The sequence below is a fragment of the Megalobrama amblycephala genome, linkage group LG7 (genome assembly GCF_018812025.1).
Source record: "Megalobrama amblycephala isolate DHTTF-2021 linkage group LG7, ASM1881202v1, whole genome shotgun sequence".
In the NCBI taxonomy this organism is placed as follows: domain Eukaryota; kingdom Metazoa; phylum Chordata; class Actinopteri; order Cypriniformes; family Xenocyprididae; genus Megalobrama; species Megalobrama amblycephala.
The window spans coordinates 9,432,928-9,452,768 of record NC_063050.1 but is presented as its reverse complement, the minus strand read 5'-3'; the positions used below and the strand labels follow the sequence as shown (position 1 = coordinate 9,452,768).

At 38.6% G+C, this 19,841-nt stretch overlaps 1 protein-coding gene across 1 annotated transcript in view; it reads left to right on the top strand.

The window, feature by feature from the left end:
- The window catches only part of LOC125271229 (B-cell receptor CD22-like), a 51,227-nt gene that overhangs the window by 18,906 nt on the left and 12,480 nt on the right, over positions 1 to 19,841 (top strand). The window lies entirely within an intron of this gene.

The window sequence follows — 19,841 nt, the reverse complement described above, 5'->3', positions numbered from 1 at the left end:
ATCCGTGCCGCGAGAGGTTTCAAAAAGTGGTCGGGACAATATCAACCCTTTCAAAAAGTGGTCGGGTGTCCCACACGTCCCACCCGTCCCACCCGCCCCACCCGCAAATTACGCCTATGGCTGTTTGTGGAGTTGTTTAATCATCCTCTGTTGAGAAAATTACCCCTGCTGCCAGAAAATTACATATTTTTTAATTTAATTTTTAATAAAGTACAGTTTATAACCATAAATTTACATTAAAAAGCTGAAGAAAATACAATAGTTTATGTACAATTATGGTTATAAACTGTATTTTATTAAAAAAAAAAAAAAAAAAAAAAAATCCTTAAAAAGACGGTAATTTTCTGGCAGCAGGGGCGCCAGAAAATGTCCGTTTAAAAACAGAAAAATACTGTCAGAAAAAAACAGATAAACTGTAAAAAAAAAAAAAAAATCCCGTAAAAAAACAGAAATTTTCTGGCAGCAGGGTCAACGGCTATTTTCTGTTATTTTATGGTATTTTTCTGGCGCCCCTGCTGCCACAAAATTACTGTTTTTTTACAGGATTTTCTTATTTAATTTTTAATAAAATACAGTTTATAACCATAATTTTACATTAAAAAGCTAAAGAAAATACACAAGATTTTATGTAAAATTATGGTTATAAACTTTATTTTATTAAAAATTAAATAGTTTAAAACCATAATTTTATATTAAAAAGCTAACGAAAATACACAAGATTTTACATAAAATCTTCTGTATTTTCTTTAGCTTTTTAATGTTTAATGAAGGACATTTACTTAACACAATAAAAACAATAAAAACAATAAAATTCCCTATAAATAAGGTTAAATGCTGCTATATACAAATTACCAGTCTTAACTGCAAAATAATGTTTATTATTAGTTTATTTTATAAAAAGCCAAAAACAGTTTGAAAACTAGTAATGGTTTCAATTACAGCAGTACTAAATATACAGATACAACAAAGAAAAAAAAGTTACAGTGGAATAATAATTAAACAGGCTGCCTTCAAAACCTTGATTTTAACCGAGGGAGCGAGGGTCTGCCCATGTAAACTTCCCTCGTCCACTTCACGAAGTGGAACGCACTTCAAAATGGTGGCAGGGATTCCCCCGAGGGGAAGTGTGTAGGGAAGTTCGCGAGTGCGTGTCTAAAACTGGAGTGGAACGCAGCCCTGGAGCGGGTTGGAGCACTTTGCAGGACAGTGGTCCCCCAGGAGCGGAGTTTGACACACATGCTGTGGACTGAACTATATCTGCTTTCTTGAAGTTTCTTCTCAGCTTTTGATCCTTTGGGGTTTATCTTGAAAAGGCATCCCACTGAGCAAATTACGTCCAGAAGACGTGTTTTTGAGGTCTTGTCTCAGGTTGAAAAGACGTCCACTGAGGGGCCAGAATGAAAGTTTTTATGACGTCTTTTTTGGACGTCTTCTGGACATCCGATATAGACGAACACGCACAATCACCAAAGGAGAAAAATCACAATTTTTAAGCCACCATCGTGGAGATGAGTGTTTGCTTTAGTTGGGCTCTTGTCCCTTGCCTTATTAATATTAGAGTTTGTTTGGGCTGTTAACTCAGTCATAACAGCCAGACAAGCAAAGAGAAATGATCAGGTGTTGGTTATGTTTTCACATAATCATTGTTTCTGATTCACTGAACTCATTTAGAGCCCAATCTCTGAGTTAGATTTACATTATTGATTACAGCAGCACTGTGAGTCTACAGCACAAGATCAGCTTTATAAATATGATTCACACGATTTCAGAAAAGATGTGTTGAACAAAAAAAAACTTTTTATTTTAGCCACACACAGACATCAAGAATCATCCTGTGAATCTCAACAGTGGTGACCATCAAAAAGCATGTTGCAGTGCATTCTGGGAGCAACCAATCAAAATTCATCCATGGCTCCCATCATGCATTATGAACTGATTGTCTTAGTAATTTCCTTTGTCACTATTTTTTTTTTTCTGTTTTTATGTGACTTTTTAGTAGCTTGTTTTCTAATGTTCAGAGTTGATCTGTTTATCAGAATATGTTGCTTGTCACTGTCGTTGAGATTCACAGGCTGATTCTTGATGTCTGTGTGTGCCTAGAAGAAGAATTTTTTTTTATTTGTTTATTCAGAACAACTCTTGAGAAATCCTTCAGATTATATTGAGAAAGCTGATCTTCTACTGTAGAATCACAGTGTTGCTGTAATCAATAACATAAATCTAACTCAGAGGTTGGGTTCTAAATGAGTTCAGTGATTCAGACCAAATAATGATTATGTGAAAACATAACCAACACCACCTGATTATCTTTTCTCTTTGCTTGACTAGCTTTTACAACAGCCCAAACAAAATCTAACATTAAAAAGTCAAGGGTCAAGAGCTCAACTAAAGCAAACACTCATCTCCATGATGGTGGCTTAAAAATTGTGATTTTCTCCTTTGGTGATTCTGCTTGTTATCATCAGGTGTCTTCAATAATGGTCAATCATCACTCAATTAATCACTTAATTATCTAATTAACTTTAACACTGCTTCAGTGGGTGGAATAAAAAAATATGGCAGGACTTTTACTTTCTGACCCCTGGTCTTTACACCTCTGCTAAACGATGACTCGCATCATCAACATCTAAAAATCAGCACCGGATCACATGTTCTCTTGACATTTATTGACAAAGGCGCTTTATAAACACTCATTTATAGCAGCCAGAGAACTCTTGATGCAATGAAACCAAGAACCCAATTAAAGCCAACACTGACCTCAAAGATGGTCAAATGAATCTCAATAATTCATCAACATCTAGGCCTACACCTCTGTTAATTCTGTAATAATTTTGTAAACTCTGTAATGTTTTGTAGAGTAGTTTGTTTATGTAAAAACTATGTAATCCAAATGGATGGAAAATATGAATGTAATTAAATTTTTTTGAGTGAACATTTAATAATAGAGAGAAGTTTAGAACATGTGTGTTTTACCTGCTTATTTTCGCTTCACGTCCGCGAACAGCAGCAATCCTAACGGTCGAGTGATTCCAGTCAGGGGTGAGTTTCCCAAAAGCATCGCTAGCCAAATGTGGTCCTAAGTCCCATTGAACTCTATTGGTAACGATGGAACTTGCGACCATAGTTCTCTTTGGGAAATGCACCCCAGCTCCGCTGCTTCACCGTGTGCTTTGAAGAGACTGTATCCTTGCGCCGGGCGGGAATTCCTTCATTTCGATATTTAAACTCTACATTGTTGAAATGTCCGCGTATTTCAACAAAGAATGTATGATTATATTATATTAGGAGGAGATGATATTATGAAAAGAAATTCGTTACGAAACGAAACATTGAACGCAGCAAAACTACTTTGAAAAGCGGATTAAGTCCAATAAAAAAACAGAAATTTTATGTTATTTCACAGTTACATGTTTTTCCACATTATTTTACAGCGGATATGTAAATTTACATTATATTTCTGTGATTTTACTGAATATTCAAAATACAGAAAAATCTGTAAAATATTAATCAACATTTTATGTAAAATTACACATTATTCTGTAAAAATACCGAACATTTCTTAAAAAAAAAACAGAAATTTAATGTAATACTAAAATACATGCAATTCCCTGTAAATTTAATAGTGTAAAATAAATTACAGCAAATATCAGTAAAACAACAGGCATTTCAGTGTATAATGACAAAACGGGAAAAATCTGTAAAAAAAAAAAATACAGACCATTACCTGTAAGTTTACATTTATTTTTAACAGTGTTGGTATGGGTGTTACCTGGCCACAACCTGGCACTGACCCTGTCTTTGGGTCTGTAGATGTTTTCTGATTCGACGCTGGGTGGATTTAGGAGGAGGGCCACCTTAGTCTACTCTGCTCGTGCGGTAGGATGGCAGTACCCAGAGAGTAGGCGCGGTGGGCTTGAAGAGGCTCGGTGGGTCTGCCAGTAGCAACATCCAGCACAGTTTGTACAGGATATGGGGGAATCCTATCCATAGCCACGCTCTCCGTGGAAGAGCTAACCTCCCACAGCATGTCTGTCATCAGAGCTGTGACCAGTTGATGTTGGGCAAAGTCATTTTGGAAGACTGTAAACAGTTGGTTCATTGAGTTCACTGTTGGGTTCAGCAGGAAGCTGTGAGTACGGAGATCCACCACAATGCCTTTCAAGAATTTGCCGCTAGTTTGCAGGGTTTGACTCTGTGTAGAGAGCTGTCCTCTCAGCTGTGGGTGGAGCTCGTCGAGGTGCTGGTGAGTGGAGTAGGCTGTGATGAGGCTGGAGTATCCTGGTTGATACAGGCAGAGGTGGACATTCCAGGGGTCAGAAAGTAAAAGTCCTGCCATATTTTTATTCCACCCACTGAAGCATTAATGAGATAAATAAGTGATTAATTAAGTGATGATTGAGCATTATTGAAGACACCTGATGATAACAAGCAGAATCACCAAAGGAGAAAATCACAATTTTTAAGTTACCATCATCAAGGTCAGGGTTTGTTTTAGTTGAGCTCTTGATCCTTGACTGTTTAATGTTAGATTTTGTTTGGGCAATTTTAACTGCATTAAAACCAAACAGACAAGCAAAGTTAAAAGATGGTCAGGTGGTGTTGGTTATGTTTTTACATAAACATTATTTGATCTGAATCACTGAACTCATTTAGAGCTCAATCTCTGAGTTAGATTTACATTATTGATTACAGCAGAACTGTGATTCTACAGCACAAGATCAGCTTTTACAATACAATTTTTTTTTTAGAGTTCTGATTTAAAAAAAAAAAAAAAAAAAAGCAGAGCTCATTTAAACACACATACATCAAGAATCATCCTGTGAATCTCAACAGTGGTGGCCATCATAAAGCATGTTGCAGTGCATTCTGGGAGCCACCAATCAAAATTCATCCATGGCTCCCATCATGCATTGCTGTATGAATAAATTATGAGCTAAATTGTCTTAGTAATTTCATTTATTCTCACTATTAAAATTTTGCTGTTTTTCTGTGACTTTTTAGTAGCTTGTTTTCTAATGTTCAGAGTTGATCTGTTGATCAGAATATGTTGCTTGTCACCGTTGTTGAGATTCACAGGCTGATACTTGATGTCTGTGTGTGCCTAAAAGATTTTTTTTTTTTTTTTTGTGATAAGGACAACTTTTTTAAAAAAAACATTCTGTATTGTAGAAACTGATCTTCTGCAGAATCACAGTGCTGCTGTAATCAATAATGTAAATCTAACTCAGAGATTGGGCTCTAAATGAGTTCAGTGATTCAGATCAAATAATGATTTTGAGAAAACATAACCAACAACACCTGATCATCTTTTAACTTTGCTTGTCTTGTTGGTTTCAATGCAGTTAAAACTGCCCAAACAAAATCTAACACTAAAAAGGCAATGGTCAAGAGCTCAACTAAAACAAACCCTGACCTCAATGATGGTAACTTAAAAATTGTGATTTTCTCCTTTGGTGATTCTGCTTGTTATCATCAGGTGTCTTCAATAATGCTCAATCATCACTCAATTTATCACTTAATTATCTCATTAATGCTTCAGTGGATGAGATAAAAATATGGCAGGACTTTTACTTTCTGACCCCTGGAATGTCCACCTCTGGATACAGGTGCAACGGTAGTGTCACCTGCCGTGCTGTCATTAATTCAGTTGGAGACACCCGAGTTGACTCCTGCATGGTTTCTGTGATGGCCATGAGCCTCAGAGGAAGTTTTACATTCCAGTCTTTCTGATTGACTGACCATGGGAATGTGACTCCTCTGCGTTGCAGTGGAGTTCTGTGATTTGTGTTTGCAGGTTGGAATTGACAGCAAACCTGACATCCTCTGACAAACTCTGCCACATCTTGTTGCACACTGGGCCAGTACGCCACTTGTTTTAATGTCTCATAAGTGGTTCTGGTACCATGGTGTCTGGCACATGGTGTGTCATGGGCGTATATCAGTTCACCCCCCTTTTGGCCCTGTGACATTACAAGTTTTGGTGCTGTGAGGTCATCAGGGACATACTTTAGAATGTTCAGTCCCACACGCAGCATCTGGTTGATCTCATGCAGTCATTTGTGGCTAGGGGCCACCGTGGGACCAGATGGCATGATCGGGAGGTTGGAGGGGTTTGAGTGGAGGTGCAAAATAGTTCGTTTGGAAGTGTTGGAGATTTTAGTTGTTAGGGGCAGTGGCAGTGAGGCGGAAACTGTTACAGGAACAGTACATTGGCTGCGGGTTATTGTTGCCATATTAAGGGTGGGTGCCTGGGGTGGGGTCAGGGCTGGGCGATATATCGCATGCGATTGTCACGCGCATTTCTTCAGTAAAGCCGGTTCCCTGATTACCGCTAAATCGCCATCACCTGCTTTCAAATGGAGCGCCATTTAATAGACAGAGCCGTAGTTCACTGACATGCTACGCAATATCGTGTTCATTATCGAAGGCGATTCATCTGTGATAATGAATGCGATATTGCGTAGCTTGACAGTGAACTACGGTTCTGTCTATTAAATGCCGCTCCATTTGAAAGCAGGTGATGGCGATTTAGAGGTAATCAGGGAACCGGCTTTACTGACGAAATGCGCGTGACAATCGCATGCGATATATCGCCCAGCCCTAGGTGGGGTGACCATAGATTGTTATGCAGTGTGCCAGTCATGGCAAGGGCATTAGTTTGGTCATTCACTCCTTTGTCACGCCCTGGTTGTTTTGAGTGTCTTTTCACATTTTCCCAGTAAACGATCATGTTGTGTGTTTGGGTGATGATCATGGGTCATCACATGTTTGGAACAGGTGTTGATGTTTCACTGGCTTGTTGCATTCAGTCTTGAAACCAGTTTGTTTCCAGCCCAGAAGATGGCAAGTGAAACTAAGTCTGGCATAGTGTGAGTCTGTGCAAATGAGTTCTGATGTTATGGGCTGAGGCGACTTCAAGGGTTATGAGAGTAGCTGCTACTTCAGTATACTGCCACGACTGGTGACCCCACCTGAAGTTCTGTGGTGGGCAGGGTTGGTTGTTTAACCATCGCACCCCTGCACCTGCCTTTAGGATGCCCTCATGGCTGTAGGAACATCCATCGCCGTAGGCATACCTTGGCACGCATTCTCTTCAAAGTGCCTGTGACAGGTTGGTTGCTGTTGTTGGGGTACCTTTATCGCAAGTGTCGAAGCTGGTGTGTTGTCATAGCGGTTTTTGCAGGCAGCTGAATCTTTGCCCCATGCAGACTTGTGATATCTGGCATGTCGTTACAGTGGCACTTGCTGGTTCAACTTCCTGAAGTCAATGGTGGGTCGCCACTTGCCGTATGGTTTGACAACGGGCCAGATGGGGGCTGAATAGGTGCTGTTGGCTGGGCACATAACACCTTTTTCTTCCATAAAATGAATAATTTCCTGCACTGGGTCATGTGAGGCGATGGGAATTTTGTACTGCCTGACAAAAGTGGGAGGATCATTCGGGTGTGTTGGAATGTGCACCGTGTGAAGGTTAGTGAGGTCACAGTCTAAAAAGTCTTTGGCAAATGACACTTTGAATTTGTTCAGGACCTGTCTGAATTTTTGATGGCCTGCACCATTCTTTAGGGCATCTGCAACTTTAAGAATTAGTTGCACTTGAGACTCAAACCCTGGGAATGGCCTCTCCGTTGTGGTGTCAGCTGTCAGGTTGGCTGTCAGAGGTGCAGCACTTTCCTGAGTTTCGCAGGCAGGCTGCGAAATAAGGGAAGCTTGTATAAAATAAGGGAGGCTTGGGTGTGAGGATGCTGTTACCAGCAAATCACAAAAGGGGAAATATAGATTATTGTAAATTAAGTGATCAAAAGGAAAGAATTTCCAAAGTAAAAATAACTCAAGAGCAAAAGAGACAGAGAAGAGCAAAAGGGAATAAATTGAAATAAACTATGACAGAATAGAGTAAATCTGTGAAAACAGGAAAAAGAAGGGAAAAGGACGCACAGATGAGGGAATTGAATTATCTGGAGCGTGTCCACAAGGGGGAGCACTTCCAGAAAGTGAATTCTCTTGTTGGAAGGGAAACTTAATTCAAATTAAACATTTAAACCTGTTTAAACTAAATTTTTAATCAGTAAACCACATTCCAAAGACAATTGAAAAGGATACCATCAACAAAACAATTTTAACAGCAAGCAAGATTAAAGTACCCAAAAGGAATTTGGAAATACTTCAGGTCAAAGTATGGAGAGCAGAGCTAACCCAGAACGCCCACACGATGGCATTAATGAGTCCACACAACAATGAAGTAGCGAGGGGTGCCACACACCTGAACAGATTGCCCTCTGGCGTCTGGTCAGAGTTACTGCATCCACCTACTGTAAGCTCGTGATATTTTAAATTAGCGCGTCTGTGGAGATCTGACTCCCTCGACTGATTTAACTACAACTATCACGGATACAAAAATTTGCAACCTTGACGGATTCTTTGGTGCCAGTTCGCTGGACACTAATACGCACCTTTATCATGGATACACATTTTTTGGGGATCAGTGGATCCCTTTTGTGCAAACTCAGTGTACACAAATATGTAACTTTGCAGGATTTCTTCACTGCATGTGTTACGAATCAACACTGGATCAGGTGTTGATAAGCTCCAAATTTTACACATCAATCGGATAAATCAGATAAACTGTTTCCAGATTAGATTTGCACTCGGTAACGTTATCGGTTATGTAAGGCCCACCTAATGGGTCCAATGACGGTTTCCCACAGGACAGGGAAGGTTTAAGCGTGTATGCCTTTTCAGCGTCTCTATTAAGTTCACTTAATTTCACTCGCTTAATCTGACTCCAATTTCAAATGATTCTTACACTTAGGTTGTGTTTCCAATTAGAAATTCATCATTAGTTATGCATTAATTTAGATATTTGATGATTCTGGATATTCCATATTTCAATTGTTCAGTCATTAGGGACCCGATGCCGCACAGAGATACTCGCCCCGGGATTTCGCGGTAAACTCACGGACATAAACTCGCCAGTCTGATCTTCGTCAGAGGGTGTAATAAGTTGGCTAATACCTTTAGTCGGTTGCCTACTGCTCACTCGAACAAAAGTGTATTTTAATTTAGCCACTTTCATACAACTTGCTAAATCAGCGGTAAACAGAAATCAAAAGGTCTTCAGATGAAGTGCCTACTGCTCCTTCATTCATGCGCCTTCAGTTTGTTTTACCCTGGACACAGATTTACGGTAGCATTAGCCTCCCATAATTTACTGGTAATAATGATATCAGGAGAATCCAGAGTAAATCAAATATAACATTTTATTTGTCAGGTAAAAGTGTATCGTGTCAATTACACACATAACCAATTAAAGCCAATTCAGAAATGATAAATGCATAACATCGATTACTCAAAGAAATGCATATACACACAGTGATGGGTGAATGTCCTCAGACATTCACCCATCTCTGGGGGGCCTCTCCTACAGATGATCCCCCATGACTGCTTTGCTCTTTACCTTTTATACCAGAACCAGAACAAAAGGATCGTAAATGTTTATTACACCAACACCTGTTTTGGGGGAGAGGAGAAGAGACACCACCCAAAAAGAGGACAGAACTTTCCTTAATTTTCCATCTTCTTCATAATTCTAGTGACTGCTATGAAATTGAGACCAGTTTACCAATCGCACTGAGACAAATTAAATGATACCAAACATGAAAAGGGAAAAACAATAGATACACAAGTTACATTATATGTTTTGAATAACTTTCAGTGACTTGAGCCAGAGGAAGGGGAGGTGTGTGTGTGTGTGTGTGTGTGTGTGTGTGTGTGTGTGTGTGTGTGTGTGTGTGGTGGGGGAGGCGTTGTCCTTTTGGGGTTAGGGCGAGGCGTTGTCCATTGCTACTTCTTTGAGATTTTCTTTCCAGATTAAAGTTTTATTACTTTATTGCAGGACGCTTGATCTCAGTTTTTGTTTAGCAGGAAAATCAAGCCTTACAGATGGCCCCTGGCCCCTTGGGGCAAATTCAATGAGTCCCTGAGGGGCCACTTTTGGACATTTTCTGCTTCCATATGTTGGGTGTTGCTTTCAGAGTGTTCATAGTCTGTCTCTTTGCAGTGTCAGTCGATGGGTGCAGGAGTCAAGTCGTCACCTGAATTAACAACATTAAGGCAGGTTGAACATTAAGATGAAAGTACAGCAGGATGCATCTCTGTGGCACACAGTCCCTTCAGGTGTGTACTGTGCTGACTGGATGCTGCAGCAGCTGGACATAATGTCTGTGATCCTCTTGGTCAGGTTTACTTCCACCTGCACTTGGCTGTGGTGGTATTCTGTCTGTAGAATGACTGGTTGTACCAAGTCTGTTGTGTTGGTCAGCATGAGCAGAACGTGTCAGGAAAGTCTCATTACACTTTACAGAAACATCTGTGTCCGCCCCAGGTTTAATTGATCCTGTGAGAAATCCTCGGTTACCTTCAAGTAGAAGGTCTGGTTTGCCGGGCAGGTCAAATTTCCATGGGTGAAGGATTCATTTAGCTGATGATGCTCCATTGCGTGCAGGACACCTGAACAACCTCTGAGTGACCATTCAATACTTGAACACTGATGAACTTGGTGTTATTGTAAGATGAGGAAAAGGGTTGTTGGAAAAACAGAATAACACAAAATAACACATGATGAACATGTCAAAAGTGCAAGTGGTAAAGAAGGTCTCCCTTTCAGAGTCCTATCTTTAGTGAGCAGGTCTCATTTAATCACCAGATTCTTCACTATGATAGTGGAATTTAGACTTGGTCTGGATGCGTTAAAGGCAAGTAGCAAAGAGTCTAAATAACTAGTATATTTACCAGTGGTATAAATAATTAAATATATCACATACTTAAACATAGAAATACACAATTTCATAATTACAATTATAAAACTGTCTATAATAGTTGTTTAAACGGCACATCCTTAATGCAGAACTTATGCTTCAATCAAGTCAATTAGAGAATGGAATTTACAGAAACGGAGACTTAAAATCTCTTGTTTAGCTTTTACAACCATCATCTGTGCATTTGATGTACAGGCTAAGTCACACTCAAGAATAGAGGTCTGAGAATTGAGTAACTGATTTATAGAAATGTCTTCATTTCAGTTCTACCTGTTTATTTCAATTTGTCATTAGTCATATGTTGGAAACTAGGGGGCCCTCCTAGTTTGCAACAATGCCAAGGACTGAAAGAGACCAGTTACATTACTGAAAAGGTCTCATTTAGATTTTGAATTTGTAATTTGAATAATCAGAAATTCTCTTAATTGATGTGTGACTAAAGCCATGCACATGTCCTGCATATTACAGTGTTTCCATAACACCTCAAAATTTACACAGTTAAAAAGGAAAAGAAATTACGACTATAATTTCCCTTGTCCTATATGTATGAAGGTGAATGATGTATGTTAAGTTTGCATTATGTGAATGCCAGGTAGAGATGTTGTGAGTTTGTAGTGTGTGTGTTCTGTATGTTTGTGTAGAAGATGGGTGGTGTCTATCCTACCATAATTTGTGTTGCATAATTTAGTTCCAGTTTTACACTGGGAGGCCATGTATCTATTAGTGTCATGAGATGGCCTCTTGAAGTTTCTACACCCCCATCTCCTGCGTGTGAAGTTGTGTATCATGGCCCTTAAAATGGCAGCTGTCAATCCTGAAAAGGAAACAGACACACAGAAAAAACAGTTTATCTTGAACCTTCAAACAAATTATTAAGATAGATGGTGCCATCTTAGTTTTTCTTAAATGGTCTTATCCAGACAGTTGTTGCAAATGGCTTTAATCTGTTAAGATTGTATGCCATTAGAAGAAAATTTGTTTTAGTTTACAGAGACATAGATCATTATTATGATTATGTTTCTGCAAAGAAAAGGCCAGATAAAACTGAATGTTAGTGGTCAGATCTGACTGCTGGTGTTTAAGCATGGTCAGAGAATCTTGCACTTTGAGTTGCTATTGCAGCTGTGCTTACACACACTGTTGTGTTGTGAGTTTTATCACACCCGGGTTTCCTGGGGGAATCTCACATTAGTTAGTTCTGTGATTAGGACACCAGATCACCTTTTGTGGTGCTGTGCTGTTTGTTTAGCAATTAGCATTTATGGTGTCATTCAAATACTTGACCATTTGGACCTCTGTCGTCTGTAAAAACAGAAGAGTTTCTGCCTGATATTAACATTTCACACAACTTTAATTACATGTCCAGTAAAATAACTTCCCTGATAAGATCCCATATGATCCAGTGCCCTCAGAGAGGAGTTTGCTAACACTTGTCCACTTTGTTTGTGGTTTTGTTGCAAAGGAAAATCAAAACTTGTACTTCCTCTTGTCGATGGGTTACAGATCAATAGAATCAAATTTTTAATTCATGTTTTGATCTTGAATGGATTTAGCCTATTCAAGATATGACAATCGGGTTGATTGTTTTAGTTAATAAATACTGGGCATTGTAATTTTTCTCATTAAAGATTCTTGCACAGATAGAAGATAAAGAAGTTCTTTCCCATTAATTTTATTTATTCCTTCCATTTTTCTTAACAACGTATTTAATGCAATTGTGAAGCACATTGTAGCCTTATGGCAATTCTATGCTCCTGTGCATGGTTTAACTGCAGCTATACGGAAGATAGCTGAGTGTTCCACTTAGGAGACTAACAAATTTAACACAGACACACATGTTGTACTATTTCAGTACTAGTTATTCCAACTTACACAAGACACATGGTCTAAAATGCATAGCATCTAACCTCAAACCTAAGTGTGTCAACGCATCACTTACAGTAAGGCAGTCATGTGTTTTAAAGAATAAATTCAACTAGTCTAGGTGCACATGTAGCACAAACAACTAGAATGTGTGTTCTGTGAGAACAATGTGTCTAACACAATTACAAATTTGAATCCTTCCATTGATTCCTCATAATTCTTTCAGCACTGATAGTGCTCCCAACTTCTGTCTTCATTCTGGTTCCATCTTACTACATTCTAATTCCTTCTGCTCCTCTCCAAAATTCTTTCTTCTTCCAAGCCATTGCTTGAATCATCATGAGATTAAAGGCCATCCCTGGCCATCATAATATAATATATCATGATGTGATCATAATATAAATTATATTATATTAAAATAGTATAAATTAAAAATAATTTTATTTGCTGGTATCAAGAGGGTCTTGGCTGAGTAATTTGTGAAGAGTGACTTATCACCTCACTGATCTTTTAGAAGGCATCTGGCCCTGTAGCTACAGCTGTGATCGCATTGCTTTGTGTTCACAGCAACAGGCTAAACTGGAAACAGTTATAGACTTTGATGCTGTGAATATTGGGTCAAATCATTTGCTCCATTTTAAGATTTTTGTGACAACAATATAGAATTGGACACAATTTTCTTATTTTTGGGCTAAGACATTCTCCTGAGACTCTATTTGGATATGAAAATAAAGGTTGGACAAACACACGTCTGATTGAGAGCACAAAGATTAATTGTTGGTCTGTTTGTTTTTTCAGTTTCTTTTGAGACACTGAACAACATACAAGAGTGCAATAATGTTTTAAAGTTTGAACTTAGACCAAGGTAAAAGATATGTTTTATACTTTTATGAAACAAAGACAAGTTGAGCATGTCCTCTGAATGGGTGAAACCCTTAGGCTTGGTTACAAGTCTCTCAGTAACATCATAGTTATCATTATACACATCAGTTTTAACATTTAGTGTATTTTCCCAATTGCAGTCTCTAGGACTTCTGCATGGCAGCAGTTCTCCCGGACTGAGACAGAATTATGCCCAAATCTTTTATTTTGAAAACTTTTTAGTTTTACAACATTGTTTTGTCCAGCTTTACATTCCACACACAAAGGATTTCAGTGAGATTTTTCTCCCTTGTTATCTTTTTTGGTTTATCCAATCACAAGATTTTTTCACAACGTGACCATTTGCTTATTTGCAACGTTGTTGCAGCAAGACAAATAAACATGTAGCCGAGCATTCTTTACCTCAGAATTTAGGTTTCAATTTACAGCCTTCTGTTGAATACCAGAATAAAATTTGGATGATGTTATTCCAATTTAAGGTTAATCTCTTGCTGCGTGGGCAAACAAGGAGATCTTTAAAGTTTAAAGCAAGGGATATCATTTCTCATATACGCTGCCGCTATCATGTCCCTGATAACATGTGGTTGTCTAACTCTCCAGCCCCACCGGATTTCGGTCTCCGGTCTTAAATATGGGTATGCCGACCCATTCTATAAATGTGTAGGATGCAATTATCTTTCCCTCAATACTTCTAAAAGGCAAATAAGAATGGACTTACCACAGCTGAAGAAAGAGAAGATGATCAAGCCTCTTACTTGTTGCAAATCCCAATTTTCCACTGAAAAGACACTCGCCAACAGGATATGGGAGATCACTGAGGGAATGTCACCACTTTGTAAGGCCCACCTAATGGGTCCAATGACGGTTTCCCACAGGACAGGGAAGGTTTAAGCGTGTATGCCTTTTCAGCGTCTCTATTAAGTTCACTTAATTTCACTCGCTTAATCTGACTCCAATTTCAAATGATTCTTACACTTAGGTTGTGTTTCCAATTAGAAATTCATCATTAGTTATGCATTAATTTAGATATTTGATGATTCTGGATATTCCATATTTCAATTGTTCAGTCATTAGGGACCCGATGCCGCACAGAGATACTCGCCCCGGGATTTCGCGGTAAACTCACGGACATAAACTCGCCAGTCTGATCTTCGTCAGAGGGTGTAATAAGTTGGCTAATACCTTTAGTCGGTTGCCTACTGCTCACTCGAACAAAAGTGTATTTTAATTTAGCCACTTCCATACAACTTGCTAAATCAGCGGTAAACAGAAATCAAAAGGTCTTCAGATGAAGTGCCTACTGCTCCTTCATTCATGCGCCTTCAGTTTGTTTTACCCTGGACACAGATTTACGGTAGCATTAGCCTCCCATAATTTACTGGTAATAATGATATCAGGAGAATCCAGAGTAAATCAAATATAACATTTTATTTGTCAGGTAAAAGTGTATCGTGTCAATTACACACATAACCAATTAAAGCCAATTCAGAAATGATAAATGCATAACATCGATTACTCAAAGAAATGCATATACACACAGTGATGGGTGAATGTCCTCAGACATTCACCCATCTCTGGGGGGCCTCTCCTACAGATGATCCCCCATGACTGCTTTGCTCTTTACCTTTTATACCAGAACCAGAACAAAAGGATCGTAAATGTTTATTACACCAACACCTGTTTTGGGGGAGAGGAGAAGAGACACCACCCAAAAAGAGGACAGAACTTTCCTTAATTTTCCATCTTCTTCATAATTCTAGTGACTGCTATGAAATTGAGACCAGTTTACCAATCGCACTGAGACAAATTAAATGATACCAAACATGAAAAGGGAAAAACAATAGATACACAAGTTACATTATATGTTTTGAATAACTTTCAGTGACTTGAGCCAGAGGAAGGGGAGGTGTGTGTGTGTGTGTGTGTGTGTGTGTGTGTGTGTGTGTGTGTGTGTGTGTGTGTGTGTGTGTGTGTGTGTGTGGTGGGGGAGGCGTTGTCCTTTTGGGGTTAGGGCGAGGCGTTGTCCATTGCTACTTCTTTGAGATTTTCTTTCCAGATTAAAGTTTTATTACTTTATTGCAGGACGCTTGATCTCAGTTTTTGTTTAGCAGGAAAATCAAGCCTTACAGATAGCTACGCCAATGACTTACCAAGGGAGCGAGGTGCTATTTTGAATTATTGGACGACACAGTAATTCACATTTAACAGCGCTACAAATTATGAGGCCTTCTGAGAGAGGAAGGGAGAATCTCGTCCCAGCTCTCTTTTTCAAACACGCTGAACAACGATTCCTTTCGTTTTATTAAAGCGGAAATCAATATTAAACTGTATTGCAAAAATATTGTTGCCCTTTTGCAGATAAAAGTTTGAAATATTAATTGGAGTGCAGTTTATTTTACGGTCAACAATTGACTACAGTGTTCACACACATAGCAGTTTGTTAACGTTTTTTCAGAGTGAGGGACGCGTTGTCAGCTCACTCAATAGGGCACGCATACACATCAAATCACACAGATTTATTCTGAGTTGCTCACACATAAAAAACAAGTTTAAAACTTTGTTCGTGAAATCTCCACCAAAATATATGTAATGAATCCTTAGCGATATTACAAGTATTTAATCAATTCATGGGTGAAATATATGAATATAATAAACCATAAAGCCTTATGATTAATTATGATACATATATCGACCCAAGAGGGAATTATGCACATATATTGTGAATTAATTACAACAAAGTATAATCAATTACAGTTCTGATTAGTTCTAGTTTAATAGTTTAGAGAAACTATCCTTTTTTAACAAACTGTTAGTTTCCTCACAGACTATTATAAAAAGAATGTTATTCTCTGGCCATGAGAATAACTTCCTATTATAGCATCAAAGCGTAAAGCAGTGTTACTGGATCGACAATGAAGAAGTGACTTGGTTTTTCTGAATGAGCAGCAGAACAATCGAGCATGAATATAATGTATTTAATATATGAAATTGATAATACAAAGGTTATATGGCTAAATATACACAGAGGATATACATATATATACGGAAGCGAAAGTAAAGGCAGGAAAAGAGAGGTGATCAAAGATTGGCAAATTACAAACAGTTAACCTTTGAGAGCCAGCAAGGAAACTCAGTACACAAATCTTAAAGAAGTTAATACTTGCATATAGGTTTGGGTGCTGTAGTTTTAGAGTTTCAGAGTGCTCGGTTTGGTAATTGGTCCTTCTTCAGGAGGGTGTCTTCTGGCAGGTTTTTCAAACGAGGTTTAAACTGAAGAGTAAAATAACCGTTAAAGAAAGAAGAGAGAGAGTCTGTCTCCTAGGTGATGGCGGATGACTAAGGCTTGACAAAAGCAAAGCTTGTGCCAAGAAGATGGTCGTCCCGGGAAAGAATAGTGCGTGATGGAAGCGTGGTCGCCTGAGACGTCTGGGAGAGACGTGCATGAGAGGGCGATGGACAATTCAGAGACAATCGAGAGACAAAGCAAAAATGTTTGTGCTTGTCTTTTACGGACAAACAAGCCAACACGCCTCCTTGGTTGAAACAGCCAATGGTAAGAAGTGCAATCTTTGCGGGCAAACATTTCCTTTGTCTTGTCTTGTGGCTCGATTTGCATAATTTATGAAGCCTCAGATCAGAGTGTATTTTCTCCAAAGTACCATTAAAAATAGAACAATGCATTTTATAGTAATGTGACATACCTTGTTGAATGAGGCATAAAGAGAGCTTTACAAAGAAACCAAACTTGTCAGGTGGGAAAGGCATACAAGAGAAGTTATAGTTTACAGTCAAATTTTATCTTTTGAAATGACACTAGCACAACTACAGTCATAACTAAGTTTAAACACTAGGGATACATACATGCACTTGGCATACATGACGGGTACACTTTGGCACAGTCATATTTTGAGAATAACTGTACATAAAATCTCTAAGCATGTTTGTGTGTGTGTGTCTGTGTGTGGTGTGTGTATTGGGTTTTGGCTGTTCTGGAATGTAGCCACATGAGGGACTCTTTTGAAGTCCCCAGAGCTGGGGACTGGGGTTCTCTGGTTAGTTTCTGATAGGGCCACAAAAATGCCAAATCCCAGTCTTTTACTAGACCAGCCGGAGCTGATTCATGATTTACATACACCGTTCAGGAGGCTAAAAGCATTCTGAAAATTCCAAAGTTGGTTCACTAAGACGGATATTGTACAGGCGTTACACAACCATCATCTATATACTCACTTGCACTTCTGTTAACTCTGCTGTGTGTCAAATAAACAACCTTATCTGTTACCTTCAGTCTCCGATCCTTCTGTATTGTAACAACTTCTGGGTATTGGAGATTGTAGACTAGAGTTTTTGCTTCAAAATGATGTAAAAATTTACACTCACTCTCAGCTTCACTCAGTATGTAATCAGCACGATGAGGGTGTGGCTCAGTGGACACCATCAGCACAGAAGGGTAGAAAAGAGAAACATCATTATCAAAATCATTTTCATAAAATGTTGACCATCACTTGTGACCACAGGCAATATTTTTTTACCATCTACATTCAATTCCAAATTTGGCAAATCAATTTTGTTATTTTTATATTTTAGAGTGAGCATAAAATTACTTGGGGTTCCTTCACTCCTTAGGCATCCCTTTTGAGGAGTCCATTCTGTTTGGTATTTGTTACTCTTGGTTGGAGTTGGAGTTCTTCTTTTTTTTCTGTCTCTAACTGTTTGCGTTTTAGCTCATCATATTTTGGTTTCCTGCACTCTTGCACTTTTGTGCCCAATTACCAGGTTTGCCACAATAATGACATTTCCCTTGCCTTCGTGTCCCTTTTCCATTCATTTTATAATTTTTTAATTTAATAATTTTCAGAGAAGGACACACATCAATTATCTCTGTCTTTGTCACATCATCCCCCAAAGTTCTGAGGAGTATTACTCTAAAATCTGGACCCGTCATTTGTGCGTAATGGGTATGACTTTTCAGAATCTGCACAAATTTCACTGGATGAGAGGGAGAAGGTAGATTGTTACATATGCTTTTGATGTCACTTGCCTTAGCAGGACGTATGGAAATTTGATTTCCCTGTCTCACAAACATAAAAGCAGGCTCTAATTTTTGTTAATCTTTTGGCTGCTCACAGTCTGCCCGTTTACTAGCAGCTACGACCCTTCAATTCCTCTACTGTAGGAGCCTTATATTGACACATATTTGAAGGGGATGTTGGGGCATAGGGCTGGTATGGGTACCCCTTTTTTTTTTTTTTTTTTTTTTAATTTTGGCCTCTCTGGACCTTTATCCCAATATTTTTTCATTTCTTTCCATTTACTGTATGACTTTTTCATGTACTTATCGTTAGGGATGTCCAGATCCGATCACGTGATCGGAAATCGGGCCCGATCATGTGGTTTCAGACTCGATCGGAATCGGACGTTACCTCCCGATCAGGACTCGGATATATATGTATATATATTCTCATTATTTTTAACACATCTAGTGATGCGGTGGCACAGAGTTAGGCCTGTTTCACACTGCAAGCGTAAGCGGCGCGTGAGTAGCGCATATTTTTTTCAGCGTGGATGTCAACCAACGGATGCATTCACACAGGCAGCAGGAGCAGCTCGTAAAGCGTCAGGCAGGAGCGTCGCGTAAGCAGCAGTGCCGCGATCGTCTCGGCACCGAGTCTATTGCGCTGCTGACGCATAATTAAAGTGAAAGCACACTTTCGATGGACAAAATAAATAGAATTTCACACAAAAAGTGTTCAAAATGCACACAATACGCATGTCTAATGTGTTTTAACAAGAATTTGAGTATGACAGAAAAGAAAATTAAGAATCAAAAATAATAATAGAAGATTTACCCATTTAAACTTGTTTTTTATTATTCATTTTGGGTTAAAGTATGGTGTATTATAAAAAACTAAAGTAAACTAGCCAGAAAATATGATATATATAAACATTATTTTAGTTATTACACAGACTGCAGCATACCCAAATCAAACCAAATATATTTGTTTTTATATTAGCCTTTTTTATATTTACTGTTGCACTAAAGTGAAGTGAAGTGAACAATTTATGTTATTTATTACTTGATTGTTCAAGCTACCTCACAGAAGTGATCTGTTTGTAATTAAATAAATAAAAAATAAGGAACGTCCTGGAACGTTTTTTTTTTTTTCGCTCTTCTTTATTCTTTTTTTGATGTATTATAGAAGTATCGGATCGGGACTCGGTATCGGCAGATACTCAAAATCAAATGACTCGGACTCGGACTCGAGGGCAAAAAAACCT